The sequence below is a fragment of the Macrobrachium nipponense genome, chromosome 2 (genome assembly GCF_015104395.2).
Source record: "Macrobrachium nipponense isolate FS-2020 chromosome 2, ASM1510439v2, whole genome shotgun sequence".
Classification (NCBI taxonomy): Eukaryota; Metazoa; Arthropoda; class Malacostraca; order Decapoda; family Palaemonidae; genus Macrobrachium; species Macrobrachium nipponense.
In genome coordinates this window covers 21,893,072-21,903,923 of record NC_087201.1, presented here as the reverse complement: position 1 = coordinate 21,903,923, position 10,852 = coordinate 21,893,072, and positions in this window count along the sequence as shown.

Below are 10,852 nucleotides of genomic sequence, written 5' to 3'. Positions count from 1 at the left end.
CCCAGACTATACTCCCCTATTGTTAGTACAATCGTGGTTTAGTAATTTTCAGTTAGAAGTGTTAGGTTTTGTTGGTTAGTTATCATTATTTGCCACATCCACTATCCAACCACCCATCGTCATTTAGCCAACTCGTACCTCCTGTGCCCCCCAGTACCCCGCCTTCCCCCCAGTGAACATATGGATCCGTGGTGGTTGCGGAATTCAAATATGGCGGCTGTGTTTACACTTCGCTAAACACTTGGTAGATCAGTCTATAGAACTATTCCACAGCTATCTAGACTATGGCAGTTGACGTTTTCCTATGTTATTTTACTTGCTTTACAAGAGTTGAAGGGAATATTTTTTTCGTTCTACTGGAACTAAACTTTAATTTACCTTTGAACCCGTACATCGACCCGTTGGTACCGTCATGTAGTCTTCAAAGGTAAATTATTTCTTAGTTACAGTCGTCCGAATAAATATTAGTTTCAAATCTTGTACAGCAAGTAAAATAACATAGGAAAACGTCAATTGCCATAGTCTAGGCAACCGTGGATTGCTTCTGTAGAAATACCCTAACTTCTTTTTCATTCTTTTTATCGGTTTTTACATTTATCCAGTTTCACTATTTCTATCAAAGTATTTTTATGTTTATTTTTTTTCCATCTTATTATTATTATTTTATTTTATTTATTTTTTTTTTTTTGCTCTATCACAGTCCTCCAATTCGACTGGTGGTATTTATAGTGTGGGGTTCCGGGTTGCATCCTGCCTCCTTAGGAGTCCATCACTCTCCTTACTATGTGTGCCGTTTCTAGGATCACACTCTTCTGCATGAGTCCTGGAGCTACTTCAGCCTCTAGTTTTTCTAGATTCCTTTTCAGGGATCTTGGGATCGTGCCTAGTGCTCCTATGATTATGGGTACGATTTCCACTGGCATATCCCATATCCTTCTTATTTCTATTTTCAGATCTTGATACTTATCCATTTTTTCCCTCTCTTTCTCTTCAACTCTGGTGTCCCATGGTATTGCGACATCAGTGAGTGATACTTTCTTCTTGACTTTGTCAATCAACGTCACGTATCACCCTATCCGTTCTGATACCATAGTCCCAGAGGATCTTTGCGTGATCGTTTTCTATCACTCCCTCAGGTTGGTGCTCGTACCACTTATTACTGCAAGGTAGCTGATGTTTCTTGCACAGGCTCCAGTGGAGGGCTTTTGCCACTGAATCATGCCTCTTTTTGTACTGGTTCTGTGCAAGTGCCGGGCATTTGCTTGCTATGTGGTTTATGGTTTCATTTTTCGTATTGCACTTCCTACATATGGGGAGAGATGTTATTTCCGTCTATCGTTCTTTGAACATATCTGGTTCTTAGGGCCTGATCTTGTGCCGCTGTTATCATTCCTTCAGTTTCCTTCTTTAGCTCTCCCCTCTGTAGCCATTGCCATGTGTCATCGCTGGCTAGTTCTTTAGTCTGTCTCATGTATTGTCCGTGCATTGGTTTATTGTGCCAGTTCTCTGTTCTGTCTGTCATTCTCCTGTCTCTGTATATTTCTGGGTCTTCGTCTATTTTTATTAGTCCTTCTTCCAATGCACTCTTTAGCCACTCGTCTTCACTGGTTTTCAGATATTGCCCCAGTGCTCTGTTTTCGATGTTGACGCAGTCCTCTATACTTAGTAGTCCTCTCCCTCCTTCCTTTCGTGTTATGTATAGTCTGTCCGTATTTGCTCTTGGGTGTAGTGCTTTGTGTATTGTCATATGTTTCCTGGTTTTCTGATCTATGCTGCGGAGTTCTGCCTTCGTCCATTCCACTATTCCTGCGCTGTATCTGATTACTGGCACTGCCCATGTGTTTATGGCTTTTATCATATTTCCGGCGTTGAGTTTTGACTTGAGTATCGCCTTGAGTCTCTGCATATATTCGTTCCTGATTGTGTCCTTCATCTCCTGGTGTTTTATATCCCCTCCTTCCATTATTCCCAGGTATTTGTATCCTGTCTCATCTATGTGTTTGATGTTGCTCCCATCTGGTAGCTTTATCCCTTCAGTTCTCGTTACTTTGCCCTTTTGTATGTAGACTAAGGCGCATTTTTCTATTCCAAACTCCATCCTGATGTCCCCAGATACAATCCTTACAGTCTGGATTAGGGTATCTATTTCCTTGATGCTCTTACCATACAGCTTGATGTCGTCCATGAACATCAGATGGTTGATTCTGTTGCCTCTTTTCTTGAGTTGGTACCCGGCATCCATCTTCTGTAGTACTTTTGTCATGGGAATCATGGCTACTACGAAGAGTAGTGGGGACAGTGAGTCGCCCTGGAAGATCCCTCTCCTGATATTAACCTCTGCTAGTCTTATTCCAGAGCTTGTAAGTATTGTATTCCAGTTGCGCATTGTATTTTTGAGGAAGCTGATGGTGTTTTCCTCTGCCTCATATATTTTCAGGCATTCTATCAGCCATGTGTGTGGTATCATGTCGAAGGCTTTCTTATAGTCTATCCATGCCATGCTTAGGTTGGTTTTCCTTCTCTTACTGTTCTTCATTACCATTTTGTCTATCAGGAGCTGGTCTTTTGTGCCCCTACACTTCCTTCTGCAGCCTTTCTGTTGGTGGGGGATGGTGTTTGTCTCCTCTAGGTAGTTGTATAGCCTTTCACTGATGATACCTGTTAGTAACTTCCACATTATTGGTAGGCAGGTGATAGGCCTGTAGTTACTGGCTATATTTCCCTTACTCTTGTCTTTTTGTACTAAGGATGTTCTTCCTGTGGTCATCCATTTTGGTGCATGGTGATTTGAAATACAATGCTGGAGTTGTTCTGCTATTCGTGGGTGTAGGGCCTTGAAGTTTTTGAGCCAGTACCCATGGACTTCATCGGGACCTGGGGCTTTCCAGTTTGGCATTTTCTTTAGTTGGTGTCTGACTGTGTCTGTCGTGATCTCTGTGAATCTTTGTTTTATTCTCCATGTTTCTTCTTCCTTGACTTCCTGGAGCCATGTTGCATGTTTGTTGTGTGATACCGGATTGCTCCATATGTTTTCCCAGAGCCTCTTACTTGGTTCGGCTACAGGAATTTCTGGGTGGTTGTCTTCCCCTCTTAATTGGCTGTATAGTCTTTTCTGGTTGGTTCCAAATAGTTTGTTCTGTTGGTATCCCTTATTCCTGTTCGTGTACCGTTGGATCTTATGTGCTTTGGCCTTAAGCCTCTGTTTTACATCTTCTATTGTGTTGTTTAGTCCCCTCTCTTGTACTTTGTATTTCTCATTGAGTTCCTCCCTTGTTTTTTATTATTATTATTATTATTATTATTATTATTATTATTATTATTATTATTATTATTAAGTTTTGTTAAAAATGGTTGCTGCTTCATCACCATTAATCTTGTAGAGTCTTCTCTATTTTTCTGATGACGGCTTTCTCATTGTTGCTTAGACTGGCGAGCAACACACCAAAGGGCATGGTAAAGTTCGGTAGAGTCATTTTGGTTTATTATTGCTTATACAATTCTCTCTCTCTCTCTCTCTCTCTCTCTCTTTCTACAACGCAACGTTTCGTCCAGATCTACAGGACATTTTCCAGCGATGACTGTAGATGTGGACGAAACATCACGTTGGAGAGAGAGAGAGAGAGAATTGTATAAGCAATAATAAACCAAAATGACTCTACCGAATTTTACCATGCCCTTTGGTGCGTTGCTCGCCAGTCTAAGCAACAACTAGAAAGCCGTCATCAGAAAAATAGAGAAAACTCTATGAGATTAATAGTGCTGAAGCAGCAGTCATTTTTAACAAAACTTGTCTACGAGAGGGTCTCCTTCCAAAATATTATTATTATTATTATTATTATTATTATTATTATTATTATTATTATTATTATTATTATTATTATTATTATTATTATCATCATCATCATCATCATTATTATTATCATTATTATTATTATTATTATTATTTTAATTTCATTATTATTTTTTCTAATTTTCTAGTTATTTTTCTTATGTTTCTTCTTGTTTATTTTCATCTTTGTATTATACGTTTTATTTTCCATTTCTATTTTTATATAATACTTGTTTTTTTCTTTATTTAATCTATATTTTAATCTTTCTCTTACTTCTTGGTTTTTTGTTTTCATTGCTTCAATTTTTATCAAATTTACTTTTATTCATCTTTCTATTTTTTACTTCTTTTTCATTATTATTTTTCTTATTATGGTTTGTATCCTAATTTTCTTATTGTTTTTATTTTCCCTATATCTAATATCACTATTTTTCTCTTTACTTGTTATTTCTATTCTTATTTCGCTTTCATATTTACTATTATTATTATCATTATTATTAATATTATTGTTATTGTTATTTTATATTCAATTTTTTTGTTTTATGCTATTTCCAATTTCTTTTTTAAATTTTTATTTTAATTTCCCTTCAATTATTTTCTTTGCAGTCTCTCTATTATTTTTGTTTTTCCTTTTTGTATTTTTTTTTACATTAGACATATTTTTCAATACTTATTTATTCTTATTATTGCCTTTCTCAAATATGATTTTTTGTTTAACTTTTTATTTGTATTTTTTTTATTCTTTACTTTATTTGCCTTTTATCGAATATTGTTTTACATTATATTTCTTTATTATCTTTATTAGTATCAAGGTCATTTAAATTCTGTTTTTTTCTATTTCTATTTTTGTCTACTTGAAATCATTCTTTTAATACTCGCGCTTTTCCTTTCATTATTTGCCCTTTTGTTTTTATAGTATCTATTTGTTTTTTTATTTTTCCATTTTTATTATATATCTCTAGTTTCTCATTTCTATTTAATAGCATATATTAATGTCCTAATCATTTGATTTTATTTATACTGATATCATTACTATTTTAAAGTTTTTTTCTAGATGAAATTTAGTTTTAAATGTAATTTCTTCATATGTTTTGTTAACTTCATTCTTATTAATATTACTTATTTGTGACATTTCTTTTCGTTTGTTATTTTTTTTCCTTGTCTATTTTATCTTCATTTTTTACCCTTTTAACATTTTTTCTTTTATAATATCTTATACAAGTCCTTATTTAAGCTAATTTTACATGCATAGTCAATGATATTTAATTTTTTTCTATAAAAATAAACTTATTTTTACCTATACATTTACATTCATTTGTATATATGTTCAATGTTATTGTCGTTTATTTATATTTTAATTATTTTTCTTCTATTTTGTTTTAATATTTCTTATTTTTAATATGATTAGTTTTATTTTGATTTATATAACTTTGCCTCTTTATATTTTGTTCTATTTTTATTATTTGTATCAATACTCCTTAAATCTTGTATTCATTATTTTGAGTTTAATTATTTTTATCTTTATTTTTTATTTCTTCTCTACCATTTTTTGTCTCTTCATTTTTCTTAATTTTCATTCATATATAATTTACATGATACTATTTTCACTGATTTTCAGAATTCTTTTTACAGTTATTTCATTTTCCTTTTCATTTTAATATTCCTTTTCCATATGAGTATTTGAGTTCTTTAAATGTCCATTTTCATTTTTCCTTTTAATTTATTCTGAAACATTTTCTGATATTTTTATTACCTTTTTCCGTTATTCTATAACTTATGTTCTTATTGTTCCTATTATTTTGACTTATAGTGCCATTTTAATTTTTTTATTTTTTTACCTGCAGTTCTTACTTTGTCTTTGTTTATTATTTTTATTTCTTTATTTTTACTTTTTAACATTATTATTTTCATTATGTTTAATTTCTTTAGTAATTTGTCCTATATTTATTTTAAATCATCCTAGTATTATGTTCACCCTTATTTCTAAAACTATATTTAATTTTTCTATTGGTGTTATCATCAATAGAAAAATTAATTGTTTTGATTTTTTTTTTTGAAACCTGTAATGTTTATGCTTATTTTCTTATTATTATTAATTTTTTTATTTTGTTTTTACAATTTTTTCTAATTATACTTTTTATCTATCTTTTTCATGTTAATTTTATTTCCTTTTTTTATTTTTCAATTTTTTTTATTTTCATTGATTTATTATAATTACTTCTAATTCCTCCTTTTTTGTTGTGTGTTTTTTACCATTTTAACGTTTTACAGTAAATTAAGGTTTTATTTTTATTTTCATTTTAATATCTTTCTCTGTAATTTATCATTATGTTTTTTCTGCTGTTTTTATCAGCTTTTATTTTCATTATTTTTATTTTTCGTTGTTGGTGGCAGGTCTTCTCATACTCGTAGGGAGGAGAAATTCTTCCTGCGTCGTAATTAGTGTAGGTTTTATTTGCTGGATGAGGAGCGCCTTCAGCAGGCGCAACCGACGGGCATCAGGGGCCTTCCCGATGACTGACGACACCAAGAATATCGACTTAATCATATATTACCAGAATCGGAGGACGCGCGACCTTATGAAAAATAACCCCTCTCCACAGGTACGAGAACCCCTGAAGCAGACGCATGTAGTGTACCAGTATACATGCACAGTCCGCGAATGCAGCGGCGCCTACGTATGTATGACTACCATGCGACTGTCGAAGAGACTCTCGTGCCACGCCCAAGAGGGGGCTATCAAGAATCACGCCCGCACCAAACATCAGGAGGCCATCTCCCGGGATGTCATCATACAGAACACGAAGATCATCGGGAAGGCCCCTGATGCCCGTCGGTTGCGCCTGCTGGAGGCGCTCCTCATCCAGCAAATAAAACCTACACTGAATACGACGCAGGAAAAATTTTTCCTCCTTACGAGTATGAGAAGACCTGCCACCAACAATGACACCACCGATCATGAGTCATGACAACTCTATGGAAGACAACGCCCCCGAACGAGGTACTCCTGCAGCCGATGGAAATCAAAATAGCTGTGACGTCCTACAGCGTAGCGCAACGCCCATTAACGTTACAGCGCCGCTTAGGAGGTCCAAGCGGCTGCAGGATATGCTGCAACGCAACCATCGGCTCGAAGAAAAGACCCCCTGCTGTCACCCACAGATATAATGAGGACGGACACCGCACCAAGATCAGTCCACCCTCAGCTTCCCAGCCCGAGGATGTCTGGCAGCTCCAGACGAAAGCTCGCTTTAACAAAGAGAGAGATAGAGAGAGAAAATCGTTAATGACTTTGATGACTATGGTATCATAGTTTATCTGTAAAATTCAAATAAATACACCTATTTTGACCCTGTATTTGACCATGACCTCTATAGGCGCTCTACTAGCCTGTTTAAGTAGCACGGAAAAAGCCGCTATTCGCAAAATAGAGAAGAATCTCTACAAGTGTAACGCTGCTGAAGTAGCCATTACTTTTAATAAAGTATGCTTGAGAGAGAGTCTGCTTCCTAAGTATATTATTATTATTATTGGAAGAAGACCCTCTTTCGAACAAGTATTATTGAAAGATATTGCTGCATTAGTTGCATTTAACTTGTAAATAGTATTCTCTATTATTATTATTATTGTTAGTATTATTATTATTATTATTGGAAGGAGACCCTTTTTCAAACAAGTATTATTGAAGGGTATTGCTGCATCTTCTCTATATTATTATTATTATTATTATTGGAAGGAGACCCTCTTTCGAACGAGTATTATTGAAAGATATTGCTGCATCTTCTCTATATTATTATTATTATTATTATTATTGGAAGGAGACCCTCTTTCAAACAAGTATTATTGAAGGGTATTGCTGCATCTTCTCTATATTATTATTATTATTATTATTATTATTATTGGAAGGAGACCCTCTTTCGAACAAGTATTATTGAAAGATATTGCTGCATCAATTGCATTTAACTTGTAAATAGCCTTCTCTATTATTGTTAATATTATTATTATTATTATTATTATTATTATTATTATTATTATTATTATTATTATTATTATTATTGGAAGAAGACCCTCTTTCAAACAAGTTTACTGAAAGGTATTGCTCCATCAGTTGCATTTAACTTGTAAATAGTCTTCTCTATTATTATTATTATTATCATTATTATTATTATTATTATTATTATTATTATTATTTGTGCTCATCAACATTATCATTGCTTCTCTGTACTTACAACTGCTGTTGATGTATTATATACTTCGCTAATTTACATATGTTTTGTCTCTTTAATTTTAACTATTGTCGCTCAGTATGCTTCACATTTCCCACGTAAAAGTTTTGCCTTCTGCCGAGGATTATTTTGCATGATTATGACCTTTTGTGATCGTATTCCTAATACTTCTCTACTTCTTTTTACGTGGCAACTACAGGGGTACTATTGAAGCTTACCTGTCCCTCTTCATAACTTCAGTCTTGACTGTTATCACCTGAAGTTCTCGCTCCTGCTCTTTCTCTTCTTCTTCTTGTCTTTTTTTCCCTCCATCATTCTGCTTGATGTTTTCGTTTACTCGGTGAGTGAGCCTAGAAACTACTTTGCTGTTGTTGTCCTTGCTGTTGTTGTTCTTGGAAAGGTCTGGATAAGGTGTTTTGCATTGAGTAAAAGGTACAGGAATTTTAGAATACGATATTTATGATTTATGTCTTAGAACGAAAATGTAAACAAATCAATAATGTGCATGGGAAACAGCACAGAAAAATTATTTCTAAGAAAATAATACCGTATTATTATTATTATTATTATAATTATTATTTGTGAAACAACGACCTCTCTTTCCATAGGGTTTAGCACGTTTTAATTTATTTGATGTACTGAATTTAGAGGATATATTTCTGTCCATTTATTTTGTCTTACCGCTTATAACTGAGAATATATGAACGTGTTTAATTCAAGTAGTACTGATCAGGAGTATTAATTACGCACACCACTTCACATTCAGCTAGGAACATAATGTTCACGCATCCCGAGTAAGCTGGAGGTCAGATCATGCCTTGTTTCACTTATGACTGGACTGATCTTGCAGAGGTTATATTTATGCTTCGCTTCTATCTTTCCAGACTGGAATGGCTCTCTTCCATCGGCTGCCACTAAGATTAATTCCTCTGAACGAAGGTCCGAGTTTCTTCTTTCTTGATGAGATGATAGAAGTTGTGAGATACCAGGTTGTTCGTTATCGGTCTGTTTTCTTTGGTGCCCATCCTGAATATCTCGTAGCTTTGGTGATATATTTAATCTCTAATACCCATCGGCAAACGTTTGCATCATTCTGAGGAACTGGGGATGTCTGGATATATCTTGAGGAAAACAGATGACACAAAACTTCTCAGAAAATTGACCTCAACATACTTTCAAATGAGGTATAAATGAGTAAAATTTCACTAACACTTTATCAAGACTGTCTCTGTTAACTAGACTGAGACACGAAATTAATACATACTTAATAAACAAACCTCAAATATAAGCAAACATGGCAGAGTCTTTAGCCCACCTTGAAATCTTGAAAGAACACTTACGAGCTTGCCACAGACATTCAGAAACACTATGCTCATAAGATCCACCATTTGACATTTCACAAGCAGCCAGTCAGAATACTCCTAAGTCAATAAACCAGAATAACCTAATTACTGAAAATCAAACACCTAGACCAGTGGTTCTCAGCCAGGAAGGAACTCCCCCTTGGGGGAATTTCAAAGTTTCAGGTGGGTGGGTATTGTGACATATTGGCAGGCTCAAACTGACTCTAGGACCACACAAAACGCAGGGTGCATCAGTCCACACTATTGAGAGGTTCACACTGATCTTTCTCTTCTCTAGCTTGTGTTTCTGTTAGTATTTTGTTGCATATTATTTTGAATGCACCTTCTGAGGCAGACAATTTTGGAGAGAGGGGGAGCATTGATGACATTCTGAAAGGGTGCATGGGGCAAAAAAGGTTGAGTACCACTGACCTAGACAGAAGTATGAACGGTGCCTAAGTTTACATGTTAAATTTTGTTTTGTCAACTGGTGCAATGAATGGCACAGAAATTAGCAAAGGACTGCGCAGTTTAGAAAAGTTTAGTGACCTTACCAGATATGATTTTTGGAGATATGAAAAAGTCAGACACTGCCCAGAAATGAATTGAAACATGAGAACAAAATATGCACAAGATGAAAGCAGATAAATCAGGTACGTTAGTAATTTTAAATAGGTGAATATATGTAGGGCTGATGCCTTTGTATAATAAGGCGCCCTGTGAGGTTATTTAGACCTGCGATAATTTACGCTAAGGTCGGTTTGTTATGACTCTCCATCCTCATTGGAGTGTCTTGGATTTCGATGATAATTTCTAAGTCAGTATCTTCTTTGGGTATGAAGGCGGAGATGTTTCAAACTCAAGATGATAATTTCTAAGTTCATTCAGTGTCTTTTTTCTGATGCGAGGTTCTATTGTTTAAACACAGAGTACAAAAATATCTGTATTCTCGAAGTCTACATGATGCAGATCAGATAAAATTGGACAGGTCTTCCAATGATGCTGGCTTAATGAATTCTGACATACAATCTGGTTTACAAATCATAAAGTGAGCAGACAGTAGCTCGAACATACGAACATTCACACAGATGACATAGATTACAAGTCATGTAGGCCGTCTGGGTTATAGGTCACTGTGGTTGTCTCAAGCAGGAAGCTTCGACAACAGTTTACAAAACAATAGATTTGATGACCACAGATGACGGCAAACCAGACACTGACTGATACAACACGTCATCTTAGCCTACTTTATCTTATCTGGTCTGCTCACACTGGTTGACCTCTTGGGTCACTGGTTTTAATTGATCATAGTTTTAGTTTTTATATATGGAATAACATTCCATATTTTTTTATTATGTAACACTTACATAAATGCTCGGTCGGCTACAAAACCAAACACTGAATATTACTCAAGCTTGACTTGCATTTGACTTATAGGAGTGTGATACAGACAC